The following is a 13,860-nucleotide window of genomic DNA, read 5'->3' on the forward strand; positions in this document are numbered from 1 at the left end:
CTTGATCCTCTTCCCATTCTGTAATGACTAATATCCTCAATGCTAATGTGGCTATTTTTCTGTGAGTTTTGTCGTCGGCGCGCATTGCAAAGAATCTTATCTCGGCAATCCTCCAAGCCCTGCAGGCGTTTGTCATTTGATCCCGGTGAGCTCACAGTCTGGCCTGTCGTCGCCAGAGAGGAAAGGTTAATAGACTTTCCAGTGAATACAGTTCTTCTTGTGCTTGGCCCTAGATAGAGTCAGTGGTATGGCGTCCTGCGATCTTTTGGACAATATTATGACAGCCCTTGTTTGTGTTAAAGTAGCTGTTCTGGTCCTAGTTCTTAGTTTTGACTAATCTGTGCATATTAGAAGAATGTCTACATGGTGTCATCTTCTATGGCAGGGTTTTTCTGGAAACTTTTTAATGAAGAGAGCCACAAACAATTCATATTTTCCAATGTTATTCCTTGTGAGCCATGCTTTGAATTTAAAAGTCAAAATACATACATGTAAACCAGTGTCTTTTCAGTTTTTTTGTAAATTTCATCACTTTTAAAGTGGAAAAAACATGAATATTTTAAAAAATAATCTTATGCTGTTGCTAATCAATGAGAGGATGCGTCTACTGCAAAAAAATTAAGATTAAAGCAGTTCTAGATGTACTATCTCAATTCTGTCACCAGCCATTTCCATATTTTAGCTCACAGATTAGCAAAGAGACAGATGCACTCATCCAAAGAGCCACATATGGCTCCCGAGCCATAGCTTCCCTACCCCTTGTTCTATCGCATGGGGATACTTTCAAAGATTGAACCTGAAGATGACCTTTTCATGCCTGTCTGACGGTAAATTAAAACAAGGAGCAATTTTCTCAAGTCCAATTAGCAGAGAATTGGTGCTGTCTGCCAGAGTGCTGCCACTTGGTGTGGGAGGAAAATGGCTTAGTTGGGCCTCTTTCTGTCTAAAAGTAAGAGGATTGTTTCACGGTTAAGATGGACTGATAATTCCAGCAAATCCTGACGTGAACATAAGCAACCGTTTAAAATATTAGTCACTCTGAGGCTGTAAAACAGACACCTTTTTAGCAGTCTTATCTACCCATTTAATAGCCCTCGTCAGCTGTCGGCACCATCTCGACACGCTGCACTTAACGCTAGGCCAAAAGATGTGTATCTACTGGTTTTATCATAAACTTAAAGATTGTCTCCTAAAATTGTTTATTCTGTACTCGACTTAATCTTGAGTGTCATTTGCAGTCTTCCAGAAATGAAGTGCGACCAGCGGCTGAGCTGAAAAGTTGATAAAGCTCTTCTTGGCTTAGATGTGATAGTTTTGTTTTGACAGAACAGCCTGAGTAATAGTCGGCCAAGGTTCGGAATACGACCTTTTTTGACAGGCAATTTGTAGCTTGGTAAAAGGCTTTTAATGAAATAATAACCGCCATTTGCTTTAGACTACACCACGCCATTTGTCTTTGGATTATTATGGCTTCTGTAGACCTTAATGTTTCCCCCAAACGTAACTGGTGGCTTAAATATCATCATAAAAAAAAGATTTGTCATGGTGTCGTTGCCATGAGAAAAACGGCTTTACAGCAATAGCAGACGTGGGGAAATGGTAGCCATGGGGTCCATTCAGGAAGCCAGGTGTTCATTCTAAAATACTGACAAAAAAGAAGTATTGTCCATTGTCATTTTGGGACTATGTTGATATCCACCACATGAGCATAAAAGCGCTGATCTTGAATTGAAGCTTATTGGAGATATGCCAGACCGGACGTCTGGTCACCGGTCTTTTGGTCACCCGTTAAATGGTGACATAGTTTACTGTTGTAATCAGCTCTCAAAATTTTATTCCTGAGAGAGTTTAGTTTCTAAATATCTACTGTTTTCAACAGTACTTAGATATTAAACTTTCTCATGAATATAATTTAGTTTGCTGGTTTCAACAGTACTTCAATATTAAACAGTACTTCGATATTAAACAGTACTTCGATATTAAACAGTACTTCGATATTAAACAGTACTTGGATATTAAACAGTACTTGGATATTAAACAGTACTTGGATAGTAAACAGTACTTGGATAGTAAACAGTACTTGGATAGTAAACAGTACTTGGATAGTAAACAGTACTTGGATAGTAAACAGTACTTGGATAGTAAACAGTACTTGGATAGTAAACAGTACTTGGATAGTAAACAGTACTTGGATAGTAAACAGTACTTGGATAGTAAACAGTACTTGGATAGTAAACAGTACTTGGATAGTAAACAGTACTTGGATAGTAAACAGTACTTAGATATTAAACAGTACTTAGATATTAAACTCTCTCTCATGAATCAACAGTAAATATTTAGATATTAAACTTCTCATGAATATAATTTTGTTTGCTGGTACTTCGATATTAAACGACTTAGATATTAAACAGTGCTTAGATATTAAACAGTACTTGGATATTAAAAAGTACTTTGATATTAAAAAGTACTTGGATATTAAAAAGTACTTAGATATAAAACAGTACTTAGATATCAAACTCTCTCTCTCTTCGATATTAAACTCTCTCTTTTAGATATCCAACTCTCTCTCTTAGATATTAAACACTCTCTCACGAATATAATTTTGAGAGTTGGTTTCAACAGTAAACACTCAAAAGGGAGCAAAAGAACGGCGACCAGACGTCCGAGCACCGGAGATAAGGGTCTGGATGAATGTTGTCTTTTGGATTTGGAAGTCCACTCACTACCTCCGCAAGTGCTGCTCCGCACGTGCGCCCCATAATGGATTTTGCCTCCGAGGGCTTGACTGCCTGCCCATGATCAAGCGTGATGCACTCAACCCTGGCTGGGGGGACAAAACTGGATCAATGTTAGTTCTGGTTTGACATTGATCTGTGGTGGGCGCTAATTGAAGCTAAAGGCTCCATCCAGTGATGGCAACTCAAGCCACAAACTTCACTGAAATGCTCTAGTTGTGGTTTTCTTCTTTAAAAAAAAAACTGTTCATCAAATTTCCGCCACGGTCAAATGAATTGGAATGTCTTGATGTGAATCCAATAAGGCTTTTCTAGGAGGATCTAATCTTGTTCTCCTGGCATCAAATCCAAAATCCATCAATCCGAATGTTCCTTCTTTTAGCCAATCTTCCTTTTGTAGCCATGCTGTGTGCTCCGGCCTGTTGTTCGAAGCTGATAAGATTGAATTCTCTATCAAGCCATCCATCTAATTGTCTGTCTACCTGCCTGCCTTCGTCCCTTCGTCCCTCCGTCCCTCCGTCTGTCACCACTTCGCTTCATTGTTATTCATTCCGGGCAGCCAAACATGACACGCTGACCTCCAGGCTTTCACAAAGCTTTCAAGATGTGAAAACATGCGGAAACAGACGGCGACCTTTCTTACCTGTGTCTCCGAGGGTCATCGGGCGCCACTGTTTCATGGCTTTTCTTCTGGTTCTACACCTCCCAAGATCACAATAGCCAGATATAACACCCACTCAAGTGAAACGATTGGAAAACCTTCCTCTAACATCTCTGAACGTGCAGGCCCAGCTTATCCCCTTCAGTTGGAAGTTAATATATAATCAGTTTTTTTCTTCCCAGATCTTAAAGGTAGGAGCTTGACCTGGATTTCTGTAAAGCTCCAGCTCTGGGTTTGACTCTTCAAGACTATTCAGTCTTATCGTACTTTTTTGTTTTCTTAAGTAGGATTGGCGATTTTGTTCCAAAAAAATAGAAGAAGAAGCTCTCTACAATAAGTGTCTTGATTTGGAGGAAGGTTATTTCATGGCTATATGTCCACCTTACTCATTTAGTATTTTTATTCATGTCCCACCTCACTTGACGACTTCTTCACCCCGCACCCCTTCTTCTGAGACCCTTTTGGATTACTTTGCCATTTCTCTTCCTTACAGCGCCTAGGCTCTCTTGAGTTGGGGCCTACCCCCCACCCGCATTCAAAATGTGCCGGGTATTCTCTCAAATGAGTTCCTCTTTATCCCCCCCGAGCCATTTAAACAGTGGGAAAGGTTAATGGCTTGAAAGACTTGCAGTGTTATTTCAGCTGATTCCAGAAGGGCCCGCATTTATTAGCCAAGCTTGCTGACTGTAAGGCAAATAAACTGCCTGTACTTGAAGTATAGTACGCAGGACAAAAAGGTACGCCGTATTTGACAGTGCTCCCCGTGACCGGACGTTTGGTCGCCGGTCATGTACTTAGATATTAAACAGTACTTTGATATTAAACTTTCTCTCTCTTAGATATTAAACTCTTTCTCATGAATATAATTTTGAGAGCTGGTTTGGTAGTACTTAGATATTAAACAGTACTTAGTTATGAAACAGTACTTAGATATTAAACAGTACTTAGATATTAAACTCTCTCTCTTAGATATTAAACTCTCTCTCATGAATATAATTTTGAGAGCTGGTTTCAGCAGTACTTAGATATTAAACAGTACTTAGATATTAAACAGTACTTAGATATTAAACAGTACTTAAATATTAAACAGTACTTAGATATTAAACAGTACTTAGATATTAAACTCTCTCTCTTAGATATTAAACTCCCTCATGAATATAATTTTTAGAGCTGGTTTCAGCAGTACTTAGATATTAAACATTACTTGGATATTAAACAGTACTTGGATATTAAACACTCTCTCTTAGATATTAAACTCTCTCATGAATATAATTTTGAGAGCTGGTTTCAACAGTAAACTCTCTGTCACCGTTTGACCGGCCACCAAAAGACCGGCGACCAAACGTCCCAGCACCGAGTGCTCTGTGGTTGCCACCAGTACTTTTTTCTTTTCCCTCCACATGAGTGACGGGAGCATGTGCAGAACCCTGCACTAATCCCAAATGACCAAAGTGCCCGCTCTATTGTCACCCCATGAAGGCTATTAGCACCATAGCTGCAGCTCAGCTGGGTCGATTGTGGCTTTAATGGCAAGGGGGAGGCTTAGCGCTTGGGCTACAGAGATACAAAACAGTGGGATTTACCTGAAGGATCTTGGCTCAAGAGCTACAAAAAAATTTGCTTTGAGAAACAACGTCTAAAAAACATTGAAAGCTCTCCGCGTTTCAAAAATGAAGTCAGATGTCGGTAAATCAAGAACAGATAATTGTATCAAGGTTCCTGATGGAAACCACCAGTTACTGTCAAACTATATCAACTCAAAGATGAAGGAGGCCTCCGTCAATGCGCAGCAGCTGCGTCTGCAGCAACAAGATGCGGAACAGTCTTATTCGATTGACGCCATTGTTGCCTCTAATGTCCCGTTGAATCATTCAAATCATATTTTAAAAAAGTTATGACTTGGATGCGAGTTCACTCCATCTGTCTTGGGGATAACACACAAGCTCACACTTTTTTAACACTGTAGAGTTTTGTCAGGATGTTGTGTATTCATCACTAATGATCAATGTTCTCTCTAATTTTTCATGTAAAACATGCTGTAAAATACAAAAAAACATAAGAGTGGACAGAGCTACTGCCAATGGCTGCCGCGTAAACGGCGCCATCATGGGGAAAGTTTGGATTTTATTTACTACACGCCATATGATTGCTGCTGCGCAGAGAAGACGAGAGTAGCAGCTTAGAGGGAACATTTCTAATGATAATACTTTTTGGTAGACATGACTTCAATTGTCTGCAAGCTTTTATTTGCGTATCCACATGGGCTCCATTAGTCATTGGCCAAACATATTAGGCATAAGTGGCTTCAGAGACAGAACAAATGACCTTTTACTGATTGAGCGTGAGAGACAGCATGTGGCATTCTTATAGCGACTGTTTTTTGGACCGAGTTGGCCAATTTAAACACATCATGGTTGTACAGGGCGGGGCTGGCGGCGCTAAATGCATTAAAGAGCAGGCGAGGACGCCGGAGCGCGGCCTTTCCAAACACATTATGGTGGAAGGGACGCTGGCAGGCTTAAACTGCGTTGATGGACAGTGGAGAGCCAGTGAGGGTGGAGGTCAAGAGCGTTACTGTTTAATTCCACTGAGGTGTTTGTGTGCTTTGTCTGTCCTTTTCAGTGCTGACACACTTGCAACATGCACATACAAGTTCATCATGACTTGGTGTTTTTTAATCTAAGGTCTCTTATAAAAGAGCCAGCCAATGGCGGACTACGAACCAGTCAATAAAGGCCGCGGTGAAAGATTCAAGCTTCAGCAAAACACTTCAACACTTGTTCTCCAATACTTCATCCAAAGTGCAACCCAATTAACCTCACAAGACTTTTCCAAGGTCTGAGGCAGCGCTACAAGCTCTTTCCCAATGAATTCCTCTTTGCTTAACAACACAAAACCTTGGAGAGAAAATGTCCAAGAGTAGGATTTGCTTCACTCCATGATGAATGACACCAACATGTTTCAGTGTTTTCAATTAAGCAGGTTGTCTTTGCATGCCTAATTAAGTCCTCATCCTTGACGAGTTGTCTGACTTCTCCTACAAGCGCCTTATCCGGCCGGCCCGGGTTTACATCCCCGCTCGTGGGGACCACTGGCCAGACGGATTGTTGTCCAGTTGGAATAGGATTAGCGGCGCGCCAGGGGCCCGAGAGCCTCAGCTCCTGATCCTTTGTTTGAGTCTGAAGTGTTGAGTTGGATGGGGCCAAGCGCAGGGGATTGAGCTAATCCCCCACCTCTTCGCCTCTTCGATCGATGGAAACAACCCACCCGCACCATACCTCCACCAACAGTTAACTACAATATGCTGCAGACCACCAAGCACCAATAGAAGCTACTGTTTACTCGTGGCACCACAGCAGGTATAGGGCGAGAACAGTTGCCCCCCGATATGAACCGTGTTTTCCAACAAATCAATCCCCCCACCCCTCGACCCTAATCAAAACATGCTGTTCCCGGTTAAGCTTGGACAACAGGAGGACTTAACTGCAGCTCGCCACAACCATTAACTGACCATTAACTGTTTGTTTGTTTCGCACAGTTAATTCATGTAAACATTCCTTTTAAATCATTATCGGACAGGATGATCCTTGCGGTGCTCGGACGTTTGGTCGCCGGTCAAATGGTGACAGAGAGTTTACTGTTGAAACCAGCTCTCAAAATTATATTCATGAGAGACTGTTTAATATCCAAGTACTGTTTAATATCTAAGTACTGTTTACAATCTAAGTACTGTTTACAATCTAAGTACTGTTTCATATCTAAGTACTGTTTAATATCTAAGTACTGTTTACTATCTAAGTACTGTTTACTATCTAAGTACTGTTTACTATCTAAGTACTGTTTACTATCTAAGTACTGTTTACTATCTAAGTACTGTTTAATATCTAAGTACTGTTTCATATCTAAGTACTGTTTAATATCTAAGTACTGTTTACTATCTAAGTACTGTTTACTATCTAAGTACTGTTTACTATCTAAGTACTGTTTAATATCTAAGTACTGTTTAATATCTAAGTACTGTTTAATATCTAAGTACTGTTTACTATTTAAGTACCGTTTTATATCTAAGTACTGTTTAATATCTAAGTACATTTGACCGGCAATCTATCGGGACCAAAAAAAAAAACGGCGACCAAAAAAAACAGCGACCAAAAGACCGGCGACCAAACGTCCGGTCACGATCCCTGGAGGCTACTTAATACGACACTGCAAGTTGAACTTGTTGCTCCATTGGTTGTTGCGTGTGTAGTGTAGTCTAAACCGAGGCATTCCTTCAAAGGACACATCGTGTTTTGTCACGTCGTCTGTATCGCTTTGACAAATTGTTGTTTCAGGTAATCCTCCGTACCGAATGGGAAAGACGTGTTGATCACAAAATAGCTGAGCAGCCAAGGCCCAACTTGTCAAATTTGCAAAAGACAGCGCCTTGTAGTTTGTTTTATGAGGCTCCACCCTTTGGAAAAGATTAGGGTGCAAAAATAGCAGCATTTTGCCGTCTTTAAGGTCATTCCTGGAGACATTTTTGTGTTACAGCTTGATGTGGCTTTTCTTTTGTTGGACCAGCATTTCCTCAACTGATATTTGGCTTTTATACTTTGCTTTGCAGGACTGGAACGCTGTGATCTGACCTCTCCCATGGTGCACCTGTGCATTCGCCCGAGGCCAATAGCAACAGGCTGTCTTTCTTTCATCGCTGTGTGACAGAAGCACGCCAGATTAGCGTGGAATCCCGCTTCCAAACCACTAGGCTGAGCCCTGGGATAATCCTGAGCCCAAACATCAGTGGGGAGCTTCATCCAAGAGATGCGTCACTATTGTCCCACCTTTGGAAAAACAGGATGGGACGCCTGAGGTGAGTGCTGAACAACAGTGTCATGAGCTCGGAAAAAAATATGCCATGTTATCGGAGCCAACAACAGTAAGAAAATGCTTGCTACTGTTTTTTTTTTTTCGTATAATTTTTTCGCTCCACCGTACAGTGCGCACAGTAAGTCATGTATGACTGAGTACAAGGTTTCATCTTGGTTTTTTTTGGGTTGTTTGTTTTAAAAAAAACTTACATGTCTTACAAAACCCTCTCAAACTCTCTCTTAGTTATTAAACTCTCTTTCTTAGATATTACCATATTTCCATGACTATATGGCGCACCGTATTATAAGGCGCACCCTCAATGAATGACATTTTTCCCATATATAAGACGCACTGTATTATAAGGCGCACTGCATTATAAGGCGCACTGTATTATAAGACGCACTGTCCATTTTGGAGAAAATTTAAGACTTTTAAGTGCGCCTTATAGTCGTGAAAATACGGTAAACATGGTCTCCTTTTTAAAATAATAGATGGCTTTTGGCGGAGGAAGCCTTCTGAGCCTTCTTGCCGCGATTTGCAGCTTCAGGCCCTTCCAAGCAAAAAAAAAAAAATCCTGTCTTAAAGCCATTTGTCACCCTGAACACTCATCCACCATGTCATTGCGCTCATTTTTTAACAAGGTAATTAGCTCCCTTTGTTTGTTATCCTAGAGGTGCTCATGAACGTCTTATCTGGTTTTGGCCAGTCACTTTTCAGACATGCAGCACATCGTCGAGAAGGAAAAAAATAAAGAAGCCACATGCTCTCCTTTTCCAATCTGTTAAAGCCTTCACGCTGGCCCAAAGGTGGATGCAAACCATCTGTGTCAACACAAACTTCATGAACGAACTAAAAGGAGGGAAAATAGTGGAAAAGCCCACGTCAGTCGGCGCGAGAGCGACTCCATACCTGAGAGCGCAAATTCCTCCTGATAAGACTAATAACCCAGATGACTCACTCTTCAATTCCAAGCGGTGTAATTGAAGGACATTCTGCCGTGTTAATGAATGATATATCCCGCCATCTCCTCTCACTTTGGCGCAATCAACCGCGGCACAAATTGATGCTTCACGTTTGGCTGTCTCTCGGATGCCATGTAAATCAAGTATAATTGACAGGCGGGAGTGATGAAATGCAAAGTGGTGTGAGCAAATGACTCCATCACAGCGGCTCCATTAAAAAAGAGGGTGGTTGGACAATTATCTTTCACACTCGGCTGCTCAGGAAGTAAAACCAGATAGAACCAAAAAGTCTTCTTCATGCTTTGGAAGAGTTCAAGATCAAGTTTGACGTTTGTCTCAGCCAAAATTCAACAGTCTACAGTATACAAAACGAGTGTATTTAGTCATCTCAGAATCCTTTTTGATTGCTTCACGCATATCCTTATATCTAACAAAACATGATGTTTTTGACGTCATGAATCTTGTAGTGCAAGGACGTTTGGTCGCTGGTCTTTAGGTCGCTGGAGAGTTTACTGTTGAAGCTAGCTCTTAAAATTATATTCATGAGAGAGAGTTTAATATATAAGAGAGAGAGTTTACTATCTAAGTACTGTTTACTATCTAAGTACTGTTTACTATCTAAGTACTGTTTACTATCTAAATACTGTTTAATATCTAAGTACTGTTTAATATCTAAGTACTGTTTACTCTCTAAGTACTGTTTACTCTAAGTACCGTTTACTATCGAAGTACTGTTTACTATCGAAGTACTGTTTACTATCTAAGTACTGTTTACTATCTAAGTACTCTTTACTATCTAAGTACTGTTTCATATCTATGTACCGTTTACTCTCTAAGTACTGTTTAATATCTATGTACTGTTTACTATCTAAGTACTGTTTACTATCCAAGTACTGTTTAATATCTAAGTACATTTGACCGGCGACCAAACGTCTGGTGACATGTCTTGAAGGTGCCCACATCTTATTTGATTGTTACAGATGAGAAAAATGTAGAGGAAAACAAAGCAAAATAAGAAAATTGGCCTGACCAAAAAATGTCAACAACGCCAGTTGCATTTCTTCTTCTCTGCCCTGTCAAATAGTAGCCATTGAAATACTTTAGCACTTTGGATTTGAAAGCTCTTTGGGGATTTGTAAGAGCTCTTTTTCACTCTGATGGTGGGTGGGTGGGTGTAGATGGGAGGCAAAGGGTGAGGCCCTAGCCATTCCTCCGAGGACCCATAAGCTCTTCAATTTGACTCTGAAGAGGGAATAATGAGCTTCTCTGCTGTTGTCCCAACCCTTCTAAAACCTTCCATTCAGGACTGCTATGTTCTGCTTTGACACACGTTCTTTTTTAAAAAGAAGCCTTGGATTAGTCGTCGTCACCCCCCGTTCCAACTGCTTCTTTCCGCATCAGTGAAAAAGCTTCCTCGGGACTCTGAAAAACCATCGAGTCTTCTTTCATCGGCTACTTTGAAGTTGCTCAGTCATTCGTTAATTCAATGTTTACTTGTACGTTCGCTTATTTGAAATAACATCGTTAAAACCAAAAAAGTATTTGTTTTATCGTGGAAAATGTATTGACTGGTATGAAAGTCATCAAGTCGATGTGGGTCTGAATGATTATTTTGCCTGGTCACTGGTTGCTAGGCAGAGTTCAGAGTGGTGAAACGAATTGCTCTTTTTCAATTGGAATCACTATAAAATAGGACCCAGTATCTTCAGCTATAAACGCATGCATCAGTATCGTTTAGTTACAGTTGTGATGTAATCTAGTGCTTCACATCATCAGCAACAAGTCTCTGCTGGACGTCCTCCAGCTTCATGAATCACGACGTGAGTGTTACGTGCGTCAAATTCCCCTCACATCCTGTAAACGCTTCCCCATCATCACCGTCATCTCGGACACGTGCGTATTAGCCAAAACTCCGTGGGGGATGTTCAGGGCCGGATGACAAATGGAAACCAAGTGAATAAATTCACTGCAACAACTTCCTGGTCCTGGTACCTTTTTAGTCGGCGCTCCAGATGTTTCACGGCGCTAGCAATGTGCTTCCACTTGGATTCAGCACTCGGGTATCGTTCTGGAATGGTCGCGGTAACGAGATACGCAAGACGCGGCGCTAAAAGAGATTACCGTGTGCTCGACGGGGTTTGTTGACCACATTGTAAACCCGCGGGCTGACCTACGACCTCTTGGGAGGTGGTGACGCCTCCCAGTTTCCCTCGCTTTCTTTCCGACGGACTACGGAAGTTTCAGTCTGGAAGTCTGAACTCTACCCTTAGGCTTAATGGAAATAAAATGGGGAATAAATTAGCCAGTCGACATGAAGCCTTCTACTCCACTTCCACACTGAAAATGTGGGGGTGTGCAACTGGTTGAAACATTTTCAGAGTTAACCTGATAATTTCTCAACCAGATGTTTCTTACTCGTGTCACTGAGTTCAGGTAAATCTTTGATGAGAGTGTCGCCTGTTAGGCCGCTGATGTATTAGGTCAGGGGTAGGGAACCTATGGCTTGGGAGCCACATGTGGCTCTTTGGATGAGTGCATCTGGCTCTTTGCTAACCTGTGATCTAAAATATGGAAATGGCTAGTGACAGAACTGAGATATTACACCTAGAACTGCTTTAATCTTCATTTTTTTCCAGTAGACTCTTCTGGAACGCATCCTCTCATTGATTAGCAACAGCATAAGAATATTTATAAAAATATTCATTTTTTTCCACTTTAAAAGTGGTGAAATTACAAAAAAAATGATAAGGCACATGCTTACATGTATGTATTTTGACTTTTAAATTCGTAGTATGGCTCACAAGGAATAACATTGGAGAATATGAATTGTTTATGGCTCTCTTCGTCAAAAATGTTTCTGACCCCTGAACTAAATGTACTAAAATACATTTCCCCTCCCCCTGCAGACCCATGCATACGTGTGATTTAAAAACAAAAAAGTCCAGACTTGCACAAATATCTCTTGAAGCCTCGCACACTTCTTTGTCAGTCTCAGTCACTCATTGACCCCCTCCCTCGTTGCCTATGGCGCAAACCGAGCCGGATACTTCCTGGTGTGCATACCGGTGTCCAAGCCAATCACTTGTTGTTTTCCCCCTACCCCTCCTGACATAGAAATCAACCTGGCGTACAGAGTAGCTCAAAACTTCCACCGTGTACTCTGCTAGCGCTCTTCCTCTGTTTTACCATCCATCTTTCCTAGTATCAGTTCACCATTTTCCCCGGACATGTCATTTTCTGAGTAAGAGGCGGCCCATTGACCTTTTGAAACGCAGATTCGACCAAGAGTGGGTGAACGGGAAATGGCAAAAAAGGAAACGGACGACTGTTCGCACCTTGAACTTGACTTGGCGTTACGTAGAATATGAGACGAGCTGGGTGGGTATCCGCTGGAAGAGGAGGTGAAGGGTTGAATGACAACCTGGGCGGAGTGTTTCCCATTCTTCGTCACCAAAAGGTCAGGTTACTGTAATCATTTTTTCGGGGGGCGCCACCAAATGAAGATGTACTGTGCGCGTACACATTTTGACATGGCTAATCCCACCCTGTCCACTACAGGGTGTCTGGTATCCTTTCCTATTTTTACCAACAGGCGCCCAAAGCCTCTGGGAGGCCCTCGTCGATGACCGTCTGGTTGGCGTCGCGTCACCATTTATTAATTTGTCATTACTCAGCCTCACCCCGGCGTGCCGGAGGGCATCTCAAATGGACGGGTGAGAATAGGTGGCTAAATGCGTGTTGCGGCAGATCGACGCGAGTAGCCGGATGGCCATTAGCCGCTGGGACAATGCGGACAGATAGGACGAGGCGGAGGTTGATGGATGGAGACGGCGCTTTCAAAATGTCTGTCTGCGCCGCTGCGTGTTTTGGGTAAACAGACAAAAAGGCTGCTGCTACAAAAAGGTTGATGAGATATGAGTCAGGGTGGGGGAGATGAATGAAGCCACGTTACAAAGGTACCGTATTTTCATGACTATAAGGCGCACTGCATTATAAGGCGCACCCTCAATGAATGACATTTTTTCCATTTATAAGGCGCACTGTCTGTCTATTTTGGAGAAAATTTAAGACTTTTAAGTGCGCCTTATAGTGGTGAAAATAGGGTAATTGCTATTGACTTCCAGGTATGAAGCACTCACTCACTACTTTACAGTCACCTCTAGAGCCAGCCATTGTTGATGTTTTGGATTTTTTTTGGTATAAAATTTTGCAGTGGGGGAGGAGCTATATGATGGAAGATTTTGTAAACTAAGATGGCATCTGCATATTGAACAGTATTGTTTCAGTTCAGGTGTTTGTGTTTTTTTAATATCCGACAGTGCTGGTTTTTCCTTTTTGGTTTTCAGTTTTTTTCCATATATAAGGCGCACTGGATTATAAGACGCACTGTCTATTTTGGAGATAATTTAAGACTTTTAAGTGCGCCTTATAGTCGTGAAAATACGGTACATGCCGCCATTTGTTGATCTTATGACCAAGTTGGGCTTATTTACTGGATCTGACTACATCCTGGCAAGTACATAGGGAATGGATTGGTGTAATGGAGGTGCCAGGACATGACAGTGCTACTCTTATCAGGAGGCTCAGACCTGGAAGGTTGTTTTCTTCAGTCTTCAGTCTTTCTTCTGGTGTGCTAGTTGACACATCAGCA

The sequence above is a fragment of the Stigmatopora nigra genome, chromosome 23, assembly GCF_051989575.1.
Source record: "Stigmatopora nigra isolate UIUO_SnigA chromosome 23, RoL_Snig_1.1, whole genome shotgun sequence".
Classification (NCBI taxonomy): domain Eukaryota; kingdom Metazoa; phylum Chordata; class Actinopteri; order Syngnathiformes; family Syngnathidae; genus Stigmatopora; species Stigmatopora nigra.